The sequence below is a fragment of the Falco naumanni genome, chromosome 9 (assembly GCF_017639655.2).
Source record: "Falco naumanni isolate bFalNau1 chromosome 9, bFalNau1.pat, whole genome shotgun sequence".
NCBI classification, from domain to species: domain Eukaryota; kingdom Metazoa; phylum Chordata; class Aves; order Falconiformes; family Falconidae; genus Falco; species Falco naumanni.
Window position 1 is genome coordinate 52092773 of NC_054062.1, and position 17032 is coordinate 52109804.

Below are 17032 nucleotides of genomic sequence, written 5' to 3' on the forward strand. Positions count from 1 at the left end.
TTTAATCCATGACAAGACTTCATCGTTCACCCAGTGGTAACAGTGTTTTTCCTCTACAGCCTCTAGCTAGGCAGGAACTTTATCAAATGCCTTTGGAGTACACGAACAGGTCATACCTCCTCGTCCTCCTTCAGATTGCCTCTCTTTTGCCACGTGAAAGGCTCCCAACAAGCAAAGGAGATGCAGATCCCTGTTGTTGCTGGGTTTGGTGTAGCATTTGAGAATTCTGCATTCTGGAAACGCCGGCAAAGTACTGCTTCTAAAGCATTGCTGGGAAATTTGTAGTTATGAAGAGACTGTGTGATCCTAAATATCAGCTTCTCGCTTGTTCTCACTCTGAATGTCCGTATTAAAAAGTATCTCACAGCTTCTGACCGGCCTGATTTTCATTTAAGCAGAGATAATGGAGTAATCCTATGGGAACAGTGAGCTTCCTGTCACCGGATCTTGATGGCTGCTGTCGTGGATGGGGGAGTCTGTCGTGACAGGCGCAGAACAAAGGGGACCCTGCCTGTCGTGTCCGAGCCTTTGCTGAGTCTGTCTCAGCAAAGCAAGAAACCAAAGTCAAGATAATTAACCCTCCATGTTCTACCTGTAAATCAACGTGTTATCATAGTGACCCAGACCATAGTCCTTCCTACCTTTTACTCAGTGAGAAATCACCTGCGTGCTTCCCGCAGCCTGTCTCCTAGGTTTATCTTCTCTTGTGTGCTTGGGTTGTGAGGAGATAAAAGATTACGAGCTGGCGGAGGTCTTGTGCCTGAAACCTCATCTGTGGCAGCAACTGCCGGCACGGGATGAAATGCTGTGCATGGCTTCCTTCCGTCCAGGGTGTTGCATTATTCTGTGTTCTTGGCTGGGTTAAGTTACATGTGCAGAATTTCAGAGAATTTTCTCCTGCCTTTTTTTCATTGTTTTTTCCCCCTTTACTTTCCAGCTTTTCCCATGCTGTACCGGCTTGTGTTGTTTGTCCAGGGTTTTTGCTTAGTTCTGATATCCTGCACAGTCCTGCTAATTTATTAAGGATGCAGAGGAACTGGAGAAATTGCACCCATTAATCGGTTTATCTCTCTTGTGTTTAAAAATACATGGGTTTTCCTGGAACTGAGTTGCCTGTGTTGGGGCAACAATAGATGCAAAGACTCCTCATGAGAAAACTCAGGAAGGGCATAGATACCTAGGATAAAATCGGGGATCACGAGCTGCTGTTCCCTGTTAAAGTGCTTTGGGAATGGAAGCACAGAAAGCCTTTTTGTGATGTGATGGATGCAGGGTAAGGAAAAGAGGAGCAAGTATAGGAGTGTGTGAGTGGAGGCTGTGTTCGGGGGGTGATGGAAGTCCTGATTTACCTTAGTCATAAGGAGCATGATAAAGCGCTGCTGAAATCATGGGAGATGACAGACTGGTAGGTTGTTGTTTGCTTTCAAATATCTAACATATTTGAACATAAAGTTCCTTTATAAAACGCCTTGTTTTGTTTTAATTGTTTCAAGAATTTAAGGTACGATAAAAGAGAAGCTGACTCATGGATGGGGAAGGATTACTGTAATGTCTCTTGGTTCAACAGATGAATTACTTCTCCATATGAAACATGTCATAAGTTTAGAGTGTGACAAAAGCTCCTTCACTGCTTAGCAAGGAATTCAGGATCATGGGTGGCAGTGCTTTGGAAATTCCCATTGAAACTCCTGAAACATGGAAGATGCTGAAAGAACTGAGTAGAGATTTTGGCAATATTCTTGATTTTGAATTATTTGGTAATCATCTAAAACTAATAGGTAATTTAGATGGTGTGCCGGTGCTATGCTGTCTTTACCTGACTGTGGGAGCATGAACATGTACTGCATTTTTTTTTTTGTCTTTGGAGTGTTTTAAAGGTGCTACTAGAAAAAAAACACAGTGGTGGTGTGTGCGGAGGTGTCTGTTTCTCTTCCTGACAGAGGCTGGCTTGCAAAGCTACTTTAGGCTTGCAATAGTTGACGTGCTGTTAGGCCGAATATCTTGTGTGACAAGCATCTACCAGCTTTTTGACATCTCTTTTTTGTCCCCATCGTGCTACTATACTGTAGCTGTTCAGTGAAGATGGTGCAAAGGCAGAACTTGGTCAATAAGCTGTTGGTTTCGCTCGGGAGGAGAGCCTCATTAGTTTTGGATCAAATGCAACACAATTTCATCCCCTGAAATAGTAACTTTCAAAAAATGTTTTGTCTTAAAAGGTGTCTTTTCCCATCCCCTCACTTAACTTTTATCCAGAACTTATTTCCAGTCACTCTGAGAACAAACACTAAAATGTCTTACCTTTCAGGAAATGTTTTCAAATTCTTTAGCTAAAAACTGTTAGACAATCTAATTTGAATTTGTAAACAGGTTTACCTCCCCCAAATGACTTTTGCCAAATGAAAGAACTTCATCTGCAAAGTTTTTCCCATCTCCAGGGAAGAGCCAGCTCTTCCTGGATGCGGAAGGGGCTCTGACAGGTGGTGGGCGTGCTGTGCGCGGGTGCTGGGGGCTGCGGGACATGGCTTTCTGCAGTAGCACAGGGAAATAGAAAACTAGCACTGTGGGAGGGGAAAAATGTGGATTCACATTAGTGACGCCTTCACCTTAATTTTTAAAACACAAAAACCCCCAATGACAGGCATTTGGGAGGAGCAAAGTGTGAAACAGGAACATGGGGTTTAAACACAGAGAATCACCGTCATGCATTACCAGGATCCTTATTTCATCTGTTCGTCTGAAATCTCAGATTAAATTATGTTTTTCTATCTGTGCATAGTGTTTCTATTTAATGAGATACTCAGATAGTGTAGACCTTAATGGGCAATTTCTGTATTACCTAAGATTTTTCAGTGCTTTTAGCTGGAAAGCTGGTATCTTAATACATTGATATCTCAAGTCAGAAAGATGTCGCTCTGTATTGATTGTTTTTCCACTAAGAGATCTGGATTTCACTAACCCACCACTTGGCTGAAATTTGGTGGCGTCATCTGCACTTGCACATCCGTACAGCACTGCAGCCATATGTAGGACTTTCAGATGAAGCACAGGAATTAATTCAGGTTTTAGATTATTTGGAATAATAATAATAATAATAATAATAATAATAATAAACCCCTGTGATCTAATTACAGTGCTGGAGCTTGTGTCACTGCCTGGCAGCCTGTACCTTGTGCAGGGAGAAGGGCTGACGCGTTGGCAGGGAGTCTCTACATTTAGGTAGTAGATGTTAGTGCTTTGGCCAATCACAAAAGCAAAATAGCAGACAGCAACAAAAATCCCCGCGTGCACTATGTTCAGAAAGTTCAGGAAATTACTGGCTTAAGGAAATACGATTTCAGTCTTCAGAGCTCTCTTCTGGCAATGCGTATTTTCTGTAAATAGAAGGTTATTTCTGCTAGAGGCAGAATTTTTCTCTTTTTGATGCTGAAAGCTCATTAAAATCTGATATTAAACAGTTAATGTTCCTAGGGACAAATTGTTTTATGTACTAGAACTTTTTCTAGCCAGAGGAAAATACAATATCCCAGAAAATTACAGACCCCGTAATAAACTTCATGCTTGCAAAATGCTCGGTGACATTCATTTCAAGCCCAAATATTTTCACAGGATCTGTCAGAATCTGTATGCAGATATGCCATCTGCCCGCTGATGGATGATCCTAGAAAACAGTGCATCTTCTTAAACTCTCCTCTGAACTTTGATGGATGAAGAGTTAGGATTAAACATATTTATCTACAGAACTAGTATTAAAATTTGATATTTGGTAATCTTAATGTTTGTTATGGAAATAGTCCCCTTTAAAATCTGGGGACATGTTGCTCTGCTCTTTGCCTGTGACACTCGCCATCACCATTCTGCTGGCATTTATAGTGTGAGTGGGAGCAGGATGTCACCAGTCCCAGCTGGTAACAGACCCCAGAGGTCTCCTGACGCCTTCTGGCATGCTGTACCTGATATGCTAGACAAACAACAAAAAAAGGAGTTCGTTCCCCGTACTGTGTAGCAGGAAAATCATTATGAGTGGTCAGAGATTAGACTGTGCTTGTTGGGGCCCTACAAATTCCGTTTCATTCCTATGGAGTGCTGCTGTAGGCAATGGGGTTTTTAAAGTGTAGCCCATTAGGGGAGAAGAGGGGAACTGGCTTCACCCTCTTGAGTTGTTCATTGTGTCAGGACAGACAGGGAAGGCAAAGGATGCTTTGTTTGCATTTTTGAAACCTGGCGCTATGAAAGGCCCAGTATAAATGTATTGGAAGCATGGAGAGCATCCCACCCAGCAAGGTCCAGCTGGCGGGCAGCAGGCTGGCTGCATCTCTCGTGAGGGTGGAGGGACCAGCCGTCCCTCCCCACCACAGTCTTCATGGTTTCACTCTTTCCTGAATTTCATGCCCAGACAGAACGTAATTTTGTGGTGACAGCTTTTATCTTTTCACCTGTAAGCAAAATCCAGAGATTTCTGTGGGATTTATGAAACTGAAGTTAATGGCTTTAAATGGGACAAAAAAACTTCACTTACTGGCTATTCGCTGAATTTAGCCCCAAACATTTAAAAGAATTAAGGCAGAGAATTTAATGAAAGTCCTATTTTAGATTGAGCTATATTTTCCACAGCACATCTTAATAAAAACAATAAAAATAATAAGAAAATTACTTAGGCAAAAAAACCACTTCCCCGTAGTTGCATTTGGTGCCCTCAATTTGTATATTTTTCATGCAAAACCCCAAGCCTTTTACTGCTTAACCTTATTGTCCTAATTGACTCCTCCTGAGCTGAAGCTGGTTTACTGCTTTTTTCACAGAAACTGTTGTTATGAAGCTTGCAATGCCACAAGGAGACAGAAACTCCTGTTTCAGTAAATATTCCGTGCTTTAACAAACAGCCCTGGTGACAGAAGCTGCCACAGGCATGTGCTAGAGCAGTTGTCCCCTTTGAATTCAATTTCTAAATTTTATGACACACCACCAAAATCTGCCCCCCCCCCCCCCCCCCCCCCCAAGTTTTTAATATCTACTTTCCTATTACTTCCTTGGATCAAAATGAAAATTTGGTTTCTGTGACTTGGATCGCTCTGTTTCTTTGTGAGACAGAATGAACTTCTCAATGGAGAAAGTGATCCGTGGTTAAACTGGCCTTGGGGGTGCCACGCACATCCCACACCTCCAGCGGCACAGACGGCGCCTGGCCCCCGGCCAGGTCCTCCCGATGGGTTGCTTCAGCGACGGGAAGGGGCAAAGCTCTGGGAAAAATTCTGGCTAAAGAGTTTTAAGTGGCTGGGAGGAGGGATGAGCATCAAGTGCTGCTGCTGGAGATGTGGTCGAAAGATTTCTGGTCTCTGAAGTTCACTATCCTGTTTCTTTTGGCAAACTGTCTTTTATAAGAACTATGTAAAGACCTGATTTTTTCAATGAATGAATGTTTTTTTTTCTTTTTTTCACCCCCCCCCCCCCTCCCCCCCTTATCTTACTAAGGAGATATGCAAGTACTAAAATGGGAAGGTGAAGCTATACATCCCACCCTGCTGGACCAGACCTGTGGGCCCTTTACCCTTCCCACAGCAGCAGCCATTGCCAGATGTTTAGAGGAAAATGTAAGTAACTTCTGGACTTGTCCTTGCTCACTTTTCTAGAAATGATGATATCTTCCAAGAGCAAAGGTTGTTTATTACATTCAACTTCTTATTTACTTACTTTCCTCAAAGGAGTAAACTGGTTTTAGTGTGTATCCTTATGTCACAAAAGCTTTATTTCCTCCCCTCTTATGAACAGTATTTTAAGTAACAGCATCTACCAGCCTTTTTCTTCCCAAGAGCTTTGCAAAATCCTGGTCATTATCTCTGTAATAAGATTTGTGGCCCTTTAGTCATCCAGAATAGGATATGACAAAATCAAGTTGTCAGTCTGGACTGATCTTAGTGGTGAGAAGAAAATATCATTTTCAGACCTGAGGGTTTCTTTGTGTCTCTTGTGGTCTACAAAGATAAAGACATTTGTCTTTACTACGAGATTTTACAGGGCCACATGAATAAATTGGTACAGTACCCCCCTGTGTCCTTCTGTGCCATATTCTACCTTGTTCTTCCTTTTCTTTGGAAAATGCTTGATAGGAATGAGTTAAAGAAGAAAGTATCTTTTAATCCTCAGTAGGCCAATGTCACATCATCTTCCATATCTTTTGACTTTCCTTGATCCAAGAGGTCTTTTATGCTACTTCGCATGCTTCCAAACGTTCCTTGTCTTCTAAATTTCTATAGGTTTTTAATTTATCAGTTTATTCTAGATTATAAAATGTTACTGGGCTGTTTACAGCAGAATCATCTATTGAGGGGTTTTAATGTGCGTTTTCCTTCAGTGAATCAGTTTGAAATCGCCTGAGAGCAAATCCTAATGGCTGTCTCACTAACACTTATTTCCTGAGATTTTAATCTTTTCTTCTGCTTGAGCTCCCGGTGTTGGCTCACTCCAGTTTTGTGCCTGTGTTGGGCAGTGTCCTCATCAGATGTTGGCACTTACTGGATCTGACTTTTTTCTGCTTTGTGCTCTTGAGTAATAGCATGTTGTAGCTCTCCTGCTTCTCTGGATTTCATTTCATGCTTGTTAGTTCTTACAGCATGCTTGAAGCTGCCGGTTTTTGGAATCCTTAGACCTTCTCAGTGGAGATCCATGTTGCATTTCAACTACAATGGAGCATGGTGTGCTCTTCCAGCATCACTGCCCTGTTGGTCATCCAAGCCCAACAGACACAGCTAGGTTTCTGTTCTCGTGTGCTCTTCTTCCTTGAGGATTAAATTAACATTTCTTCCTAAAGGAAGATTATGTTGTTCCTTCTGTTATCTTTCTGATTCATGTTACTGGTTAGAAATTTTTTTTCCACCCCTGTTCCTGGATGTGATGATTTGGGCAGCCTGTGCAGGTGGTCTGGGCTTGGTGTGCTTCAGGGTGGGGAAAGGTCCACTCGCAGCATTTAGTGGGCATTAAGTCACATCTCTTTCCTTCTGTTTTGTTTTACTTGTGTTAAAGGAGCTCCTGACCTAAAGGAAACTCTAAAACCAAGTGAGAAACCTTTGTTAACATTACGTTAACCCTACAAGGGATGGGCACTAGTCACTTTTTTCATTGACGCAGCCTGGCTTCCCTTCTATCTCTACTGAACAGTGAATTTTTCTTTATTCCTAAGCCAAAAAAGAAAGAAAAGCAGATGTGTAGTAGAGCAGATTGCTTAGAAGAAATAAACACTGAAGCTGGACAGGCTTGTGTCTCTGGCACCTCAGGCTGGGCAGCTTTCTCTTCTAGTTATTGACTTGGATTTAAGAGAGTTGGATTTTCACGTGAGTACTTTCACTGAGCACCTGGGGTGTGTACACATGTCCATAGCGCACTATACTGTCCATAGCGCACTATACTGTCCATAGCGCACTATACTGTCCATAGTGCACTATACTGTCCATAGTATATACATGTCGTGGATATAGTGTGAAGCAGACACTAACTTGGACAAAATCAATTGCCATTCGTTATAATCAACTTGAGCACATTATATTAATTATATGTAATTCCAAATTTGGTACTAAAACCATGAGGTGAATTTTTCCTGCTTCGTTTTACAGTAAATGCTGTTGACTAGATCAGTTCAATGTAACACTCTCTTCCCCTCCTCCAAAAGGAACAGTAAATAGGGAGTAATGATCATTTGTGGATCAGATGTCTGTCTCCTCTGCTTCTCTTTGAGACTGTTGAGGATCTATTACACCTGGCTTACCCACCTACAGACTAGTCTTACAATATTATTACTATTTTTAAGCCCATGCAAAAATTTGTGACCTCTCCTTTTCGTAGTGGCCTGCAGGAAAAAATGGCAGAGTTTAAAGGGTGGGAAACCCACCTCTCCCTCTGCTATATCTTGCTTATTTATTACAGTTCGGGTGTAGAGAAATTTCACAGTGAGCCACCACAGTGAAATATTTTACCTTCTGTGTTCAACTATTTGGGTATTTATGTATTGAAGCCAGTCGCTTCCGAGGCACTGGAGTACCGTGAATGGGTGAATGAGACATGATGCTCATTGATAATTTAAAGCTGGGAGTGAACGACTAGGCTATCCGTTAAAATTGAATCCTACTAAATTCTGGCATAAAGTCAATAGTCAACAAAAATAAACAGCAGCCTGGGAAATGGAGGCTTTGATGCCTTTTTTGCCGGGATTGCACGTGAGCACGGGTCTGCTCCTGAATGTGCCATGGAGCTGCCTGCTGTCCTGGGCATCTGGGCAAGGTCCTGCTGGCTCTGTCAGTCACTGGCAGCACGTGGTACCCACTGTCCATCAATGTGGCCTTGCTGGTGGTCCCTGGGGCTGGCTGTCACCTTGGATCCCACCACCGAACTCACGCTCCAGGTGCAGAGCATGCAGCACGTCTTCCCTCCATGCCTGAAGTGGAGCTGAGCAGTTTCAGATGACTGAAAAATACATAATTGTAGTAATTAGCAGATTATTTTCAAAACGCTTGTAAACATGTTAATAATTAAACAGTATCTACGTTGCATATAGTGTGCCTATGGTTAATGTGGCAGTGGTTATTAAAATACATTAATGAGTCCAAGAAAGTTCATATAGGTACTAAAAATCCTTTTTCCACATATAGCCTGCTTTTCGTGTATTCATAGCAACTGCACATTTTACAAAAAAACATATACAGATAATTTTTCTGTAAACTACATTTTTAATGTGTTACTTTCTGTGCACTTTCTTAAAATCGTTTTGTGGGACTGAAGATGTCTGGTAGCTAAATTATTTGTTATCAGACTCTACACTGTGAAAAGTATGATTAGACCTGCAGGTAATAAAATGAAAAATAAAATATTTAAAGCATATGCTAACAAAATAATCTGCTTCTATAAATGATCTTTGTGGGATGCCTACAGTAAAAAAGTAAAAATAAAAAAATTGGGATGACAGTTTAAATATATTTTCACTTTACCCCATATTATAAGAAATAAAATCCAAAAATATATCATTCATTATGACTGTCTGTATATACTAAAATCCTGCAAACAGCTGTGCATAATTTAAACTAAGCTCTTCTAAACAAGTGAACGTATCACAAATCTAATTTGGGCTTTTCACAAGTATATCTGAATACCATGGAAAGATGCATAGGAAGAGGTTTATTTGGTTCAAATAACTTATTATTTAAGACTGTGGCCCTAGAAAGTTGTATTCAGATGTGTAACTTTGAGCTGAGGAATAACCAGCCAAATCAGTAGAGGCTTTCATTTGACTGAAGTTGCAGAAGTGCCTCAAAATTTGCATACTTAGATCAAAATTCAGATGAAAGGAGGGAAGGAATAATGCACGTACAACCTGGTCTCGGCTGAAGTTAGGCAACCACACGTCTCCAAGTGTTTGAGCTATCCACCGAGTTAAACGGGGCTGTTTGTGTTTGTGGGCAGTTTACGGCCAGACTTCAGTGGTGAGAAGATGATGCTTTAATCTGTGGCTGAAGCTTTTTTTAGTCCTTTCTGATTTAGTTGCAGTTTCTATTATTTTTCTCCTTGTGTTAATTGATTTCCAGCACATTCCGTTTTCTGGAGGGCATTGCTTGCTAGTGAACAATGTGTCTTCTCTTCCCAGTTCCCCGTGGATTTGTTTTGGCACTGGTTATTTAAGTTCCAGCTTGCCTGGGTGCAAGCGCTGTTGCTGATGGGTGCAGCTGAGCTCTTAACGTCTCTCATTAAGTGATTTGCCCTGGAAGACATAAACCTGATTTTCTACTACGTGAGCAAAATGCACCTGTATTTGTTTCCTTTGCCACCAAAGCAACAGGAGCAGTAGCAGCCACAGCAACGTGATCTACAGGCTGCATTCGTAGTCAGGGAAGTTGCCAGAGCCACCAGATCCTCAGGATCTTGCCTTGTTGAACCATGGACATCTTCAGGCGTGGAGATTTCATAGGGTGTTGCAAGGGGAAATCTGGTCCTGTGCTTATCCAAACTCACTGCAATTTCCCCCCGCCTTCTGTCTCAGTGGATCTTGCCTCAGTTGTGTCTTGGCGTTGCTATCACCTGCTCTTCCGCTGAGAACCTTTGAATGAGTGTTCCCCATGACCCTCTTTTACAGGCAGCTGTTAGATCCCTCCTCCACCTCCTTTTGTCTGGGCTGATTTGAAAGGGCTGATGAAATTGAAGTGAATGACATCCTTGCTTTTCCCTTGCCCGTCGATCCAGCCATCTCATCCCAGCAGCGGCCGAGCATCGGGCAGTTTGTACACGGTAAGATGATCCCAGTTCCCCTCTTGCGTTCCACAAATGCCGTTTCCAGGCATGTGAAGCTTTGGAGATCCACAGTCCTCCCAGAGGCTGAGCTGGGGTTTGCCCTGTTTAGGGATGCAGAAACGTCAGCCTTTCTCCAGCCATGGGGAGCCGCTCCTGGACTCCTTTGTGTTTGGTGTCATGGTGGTGTCTCCTGGCTCCTTCAGCATACTTGCAGGCCTCCTGCCCTCTGGTCCCACAGCCATGATGAGCTCCCTCTGGACAGCAGTGAGTGCATCTGTTGATAGATAGATACACATTTATTCTGCATTCAAAGGATGATCTTCATTGTGTTCGCTCCCCTTCCAGTTCACAGCCTGCTGGTTTGTAGGGCTTTGCTCTGGGCTCTTGCTGGTGGCTTTGCCTCCTGGGGATTTACCTCTGTTTCCAGAGCCTGATGTGTTTTCCTGGGAGCGGTGCAGGCTTGCTGGCACGCAGTCCCTTTTGTTTCAGGGTAGATCAAAGAGGTGAGTGTATCATTTTTGCTTTTGTCTTTGGCCGTGGGCAGTGTTGGTTGGACAGCTGTTCAGGTGAGTAGCTCCAGACGTTTGTTTTCCACAGAGTCAAAGTTGACGTTTGCCTGTTCTGGTCTGGATGTAGAAGTGACTGAGGGAGTGATGTTTTTCTGTCCTCTGGGAACATGCTACATGAGGGTTTTTTTGTTTTGTTTTGGTTTTTTTTTATACAATACAGAGCAGCCTTATCTGTTAGGTGCCTGATCCTGACCCATTAACCAGCCTTCGCATCCTTTGGTTTGCTGCTATTTTAGAAGGCTTAAACCATAAACCCCCGATCACTTAATAAGAGGATTATCATGAAGTACACAAGTAGTATAATTAAATGTATGTCATAATACCTGATTAGACTATGGATTTAGAGATGGAGCAGCATTATGTAAAGATACAATGTAACTGGGTTAATAACAATCAACTGATTAATGTAGTACATCTCATTCAAGCCTAAAGGAGAATAGACTGAGATGATTAGCACAGTTGCAAATATGCAGAAGTGCACAAAGCAGAATGTATGTGACGTGACTGAATAAATGAAGGGGACTTTTATCAGTGTACCAAAATATAAAGATGTTTAAAGGAGAAAAACTGTTGTTAGGCAACTCACTGAAACTAGCCTGGAAGATGCAATGATTCTCGGCGTATTTGTGTTACTATTTATTTATAGTTGCAGTGAGCTAATATTCATCATGGAAGTAAACAGAAGATACTGTACTGAAAAAAAAGTTCTAATGCTCAATGTTATCTACAGAAGGAAACCGAACTGAGTGGATACCTTGTTCTTAATGCTTGCCTAGGTAACAATCCTGCTGAAAAGCAAAATCCTACAGAAGCCTTTAAAAGCGGAGAGCACTTGGCTTTGCTTATCGTGGGTAAGGTGAGCAGGGGGGAGCCATGAGCCTTTCTAAATGCCTGTGTTAACGCGTTTTCTGTCTGTAGGGCTGAGTGCTCCACAGATGTATTAGGATCCTAGAAAAGGTTATGGTCTTAAATTTCATGCAGTGTTCAAGTTCTTTGGTAAGTTCTAGTTGTTCTATTGAAATCAATGAAGACGTAATCCTTCATTGAATTTTAGGAAAAATTTCTTCACCAAAAGGGTTGTCAATCATTGGAACAGGCTACCTAGGGCATGGTGGAATCACCGTCCTTGGAGGTATTTAAAAGACATGTGAATATGGCATTTAGGGACATGGGTTAGCGATGGGATTGGCAGTGCTGGGTTAATGGTTGGGCTTGATCTTAGAAGTCTTTTCCAACCTAAATGATCCTATGATTCTATGATTGACAGCAATAGGATCAATAGAAAGCTTTTTTTGCAGTTGGCAAGAACCAGCTCCAAGATTTAACTTCTTTATTTTGAGAAAGTGTTCTGTTTCCAAGAAACAAATCCAGTTGCCTACCATCTGAACAACAAGACACAAAATCTCCCTAAAAACGAGGTGGGAGAGGTGAGTTCCCCCATGCCAGCTTGCTGCGTAGTTTGTGTTTTGCAGAAACGCCTAATTCCCTTCTCCTTCCAGCACCGAGCAGTGAGGGTCATGGCAAACTTAGCTGCAGGACTCTGGATCTGGTAATTGTCGAGATCAGGCCACAGGGAGTGGAACACCAGTACTTTTGGAAAAACAGAGGTAAATATAAGTCGTTTTTTCCTCCCTTCAGAAATGTAGAGGCAGCTGGAGACAGATGTAACATTTGGGACTATAGAGAGCATTTCTGAGCTTGTTTTACTTTTTTGGACAACGGCTGTCCAGTCTTTAGATGGGGTGGTTCCTATTTAGATCATAGGAGATCAGGTAGATCTTGTAGGCCTCCTTGAGGAAGAGCCATTTTGTTCGTTTTAGGCCTGCACTGACGCTGAGCAGGGAGGGCCAGCCCCCACAAAAGTGCTTGGCCAAGGGCGGGCGTGGACACAGCCGCTTGTGCAGGAGGGTTTGGAGACCGTGGTCTGGCCATCGCCGTCCGATCCCGCTGCTTTCGGAGCTGGCGGCTGCTGCGGTCGGTGAGAATTAACTGTCGTCGTGCAGGGACTGCAGGCGGACCACCCGAGAGGGTTTGTATTGCTCCCGGATGCAGAATTCTCTTCCGTGGTTCAATGATTTGTTTTATTGGCATGAAAATCGACATATTGCAAGGCAGTGCCCTAGGGATAAGCGATGCATAAACAGCTGGAGTTCTCCTTGGTCTTCCTAGTGATAAAACACTGCATTAATGCAGGATAGGGATTATAGCATCCGCTGTAATCCACTTACCTCTGGGACTCCCCAGCACACCGTGGCATGAAGATGAATCTGTTGTCTCATGTGATGCCATTCTGCAAACAGAGCTGGAGGTGCTGTGGGAGTTATCCCAGAGTCTGGACTTTGATAACAGAAGATCTGATATTTACTGTCCATCTACTTTCTGTTTATGATTAGACATTGGAGGAAGCTCTCCAAAATGCAGTTTTCTAAAACACGGGGGAGGAGGGAGGAGGAGATACAAAGGCATAATCAAAACTTCATGAAATAGATGAATAAAGATGTTTATGAGAAGGCTTAACCTGCAATAATAAATGAACAGTGAAGCACAAGGAAGGAAACAGTTAAAAGAAGTGTGTAGGTTTTAAAACTATAGATAAAATTCAAAATGTTCAATTGCCATAGCAAACATAGCTCCGATCACCTATGGGGAGCGTGTAGAGTCAGCTTGTGCCTGGATTGGGGGTAGAGGGAGGGGAATAATCAGTTTGCAGTTACAGCCCTGGACTGGAAGTGTTATTATAAGGGAAAGAGAAAATGCATGTTCACCTGCGATATAGAAGAAAATATTATTGTGATGCTGTGATTTGGACTAGGTGATCTCTGTGGGTCCCTTCCAACCTCATCCGCTCTGTGGTTTGAGCACAGGCAGCCTGATTTCTCATTTCCACTGTCACTTCCTATCTTTAAAAGCATTAGAAAGAAATTTGAGCAAACTATTTTTAGTCAGGCTTGAAAGCCACCTATTTTTTCCATTCATATATGTGTGTGTATATATATATGTATATAAAATATATACAAAATTATATCTCCTGATACATGAATATCTGTGTGTGTGTATATATATCTCCTGTTTGGGCCAGATTCTTGAGGGACAGCTGTGATTGTTTCCTTTTATTTTTGCTCTTAATTGTTACTCCCTTTAAATGCAGCCTTACTTTGACCGGTAAGGTCCTGTTTGCGCCTTCCCCTGTGCAGAGGGACCCTTGCCTCAGCAGGCACTCTGCTGTTATTTGCAGTTTCGAGCACAGATGGGATTCAAATATATTTTTTAACCTTGCAGGAGCAGGCGTAGGCAACAGTTTGTTTTCAGCTGCAAGCATAATGGTAGAACAAAGGACAAGCTACAGCAAAAACCAAAAAAATCTAAAAAGAATCCTGATTTTGTAATTTCTGAACATCGTACAAACGTAGGGATGATTATGAAAATAAGGAGTTTTACTTCTGGTTTTTGGAGGGCCGTGAGTTCACCTTCTTTGATTGGATTCATGCTGTATAGGTGGGTGAATATGGAGATGTGAGTGCCAGCCTTGCTCTGTGCTTGTAACTGGTACCATTGGTTCAACTGGATGTTCCCTATGGGGCAGGTGATCTCTTGTAACTGAGTTCTCTACCCTGGCGTGTTTGGACTTCAGCCTTCTATTTCTGTTTTGCATTGCCTTCCCATCCTTTTTTGTTGGAAGGAGGGACATGTCATCCATATCAAAGACTCTTCAGATATTGCAAATCATTAGGATACAGGAAGATTAAATTAGAATCTAATTAGAATCTAACACAATCTAAGACACAATCTAGATGTGTTGTCATTTCATGGCTTAACTTTCTTCTTTTGCCTTACGCTCGTATCATTTTATAAATCATGAAGTCTTTCCGTAATTCTTTTCAACTTAGTGAACCTACTCCACGCGTTCTTTGGTTACATACAGGTCTGTTCATTTCACATCTCCCAGGGCTTTTGTAATAGGATACAAGACACTATTATGAGTAATCTGTCTTCTTTCTCCAATACATAGAGAAGTAGATCTGATTTTAAAGGTAGACTGATGAAAATAGTTTCTTATTTAGAAGAAAGATGTATTCTGGGAACAAAACACATTATCTATGGTAGCTCTGATTCATAAAGCTGACAAATTTACAGTTTCTCATTTGGGTCTAATCACATGTTTTCAACCTCATGGCAGGGTATAGAAATCCTGGGAATATTGCAAGCCAGACCTAACCAGTCCAACCACCCAGCTTCCCCTCTCCATTGCTTCAGGTTTGTTCTGGGCAGTGGGGACTTTGCATCAGGCACGCAAGGTGTGCTGCTGTATTTGGCAGTACTTGATGGAAGGCCAGAGGAGCAGAAAAAGAAATTTCATTTTTCTAATAGTCTGGGAGATTTAATTCCAGTTGTATTTATTCTTCATTTCTGTTCAGAGGGACTAAGCCCTCTAACTTCAAGAAAACACAGAAATACCTCATGCTTTGCTGTCCCTTAATTGATTTTAATTTATGGTGAAGAATTATGTAGCTTCTGTGGTGAGAAGTGACCCAGGGAGCTACTGCAGTTCCTGAGATCTGTGTGCATTTGCACTGAATTCCTGATGTAAGCCTTGGAATAGATAAGTGAATGAATCGAGTGTCAGGTACAAATGAGGTCAAAATCACGTAGCGGTGAGTTCAGAGGGTTTTGGTGTTCAGCCCCTGCTCACTCGTTACTGTTCTGTGTGTCTCCCTTGGACACTTCTGAAGATCTCCAGGGGTTTTAGGGACAAGGCTTTTTACTTACCTGGGTGGAGAAGGGCAGAGCAGCAAGAAACATGATTCTTTCCTGTACATAGGTCCTCTCCTCCTCCCCAGGGGAGCGCAGAAAGGGTGGGGGGAGGACAGCGTAGCTGCGCCCGGTCGGTAGGAGCATGCAGGAGGGGCTGGGGACTCCTCAGAAGAGGTTTGGCTCCTCTGCATCCATTCTGCTCAGAAACACCCAGCGAAAGGAGCAGAGGGAAATCTATGTGCAGGGGAATACCTGCTGGAGTGTAAATACTTGGATGAGAGCCGCGTAGCTCTTGGGCAAGTGATAGGATGGTGGTGTGTCAGACCTTTAGCAATTCAAAGCCCTGTGATGGCAACGGCAATACAGAGGCAACGTTCCCCCATCAGCTTGAGATCTGGGGCTCTTCAGTGGCCTGTGATGTGCTGCACAGCAGGAGGAAAAAGGAAAAAAAAATCTGAAATGGGAAAGAAATGGGAACAAAAACAGGAGAAGGGTCCTGAGAAACCGTGATGAAAAAGCCGTATCAGATCAAGTTAATTGGCAAGATATGTGTTAGGATGTAAAAAAGATGGGGCTTTAACGCATGGTTGCTAATTATCGTTCAAGAAGCCAGCATTCTGGTGATGCAAGTGCCCTTCTTTTCCCCCACAATTAGATTTTATGAACTTCATAGCAATAAAATTATTACTGTCGAAGGAAGAAAACAGGGAAGAGAGCTGAGTTGATTTACATGCGTTTCAAAGGGCCGCGGGAAGTCACTGTGGGTGGTGTAAATCATGCCACATGCACCAATTTCTGGAAAAAATGCTCCATGCAAGGAGGAGATTCAGTGCTAGTTGGTTATGACGGGTGGAGAGAGAGCTTGCTTTGGAGCAGCGTATGTAATTAGGTTTCCTGCAGAGCACAGAGTGAATTGCTAATGGCATGATTTTTTCTGTAGTCCCTCTGAAGGGTAGGTTGATCAGAAGTGTGGGTAGTCTGGTTGATCCTTTATACAACAGGGTTTTTTTCTTCCTAAAACTACCACAAAGGAAATCTGATCGGTCACTTCCTTCTGTTTCTCTCTTATGTGGCCTTCACTCTTCCCACACCTCTTCTTTTACCTTTCTAACTTTCTTTATTTTTTTCTGTTGGTGGGTTTTTTTTAGAGGGCTTGTTGTTTGCTATTTTGTGGTTTTTTGTTTTATTTTTTTTTCTTTCAAATACTTACTATGTACTAACCAGAGATTAGAATATCAAAGGAGAAAGTTGCAAAAAAAAAAAAAAAGAAGGAAACGGTAAGATTTTCTTCTGTTTTCTCATTGCCTATCTGCAAGGTTCCCAGTGTTTTGCAGAATCTCAATTGCCTCAAACCAGAGGACCTGCTTTTGCTCTGTGTTGTATCTTGGTGATCATGCTGTGTCGTAGCTGACAGTAGGCTTAGCCTCATCAAAGAGCTTTGCAAG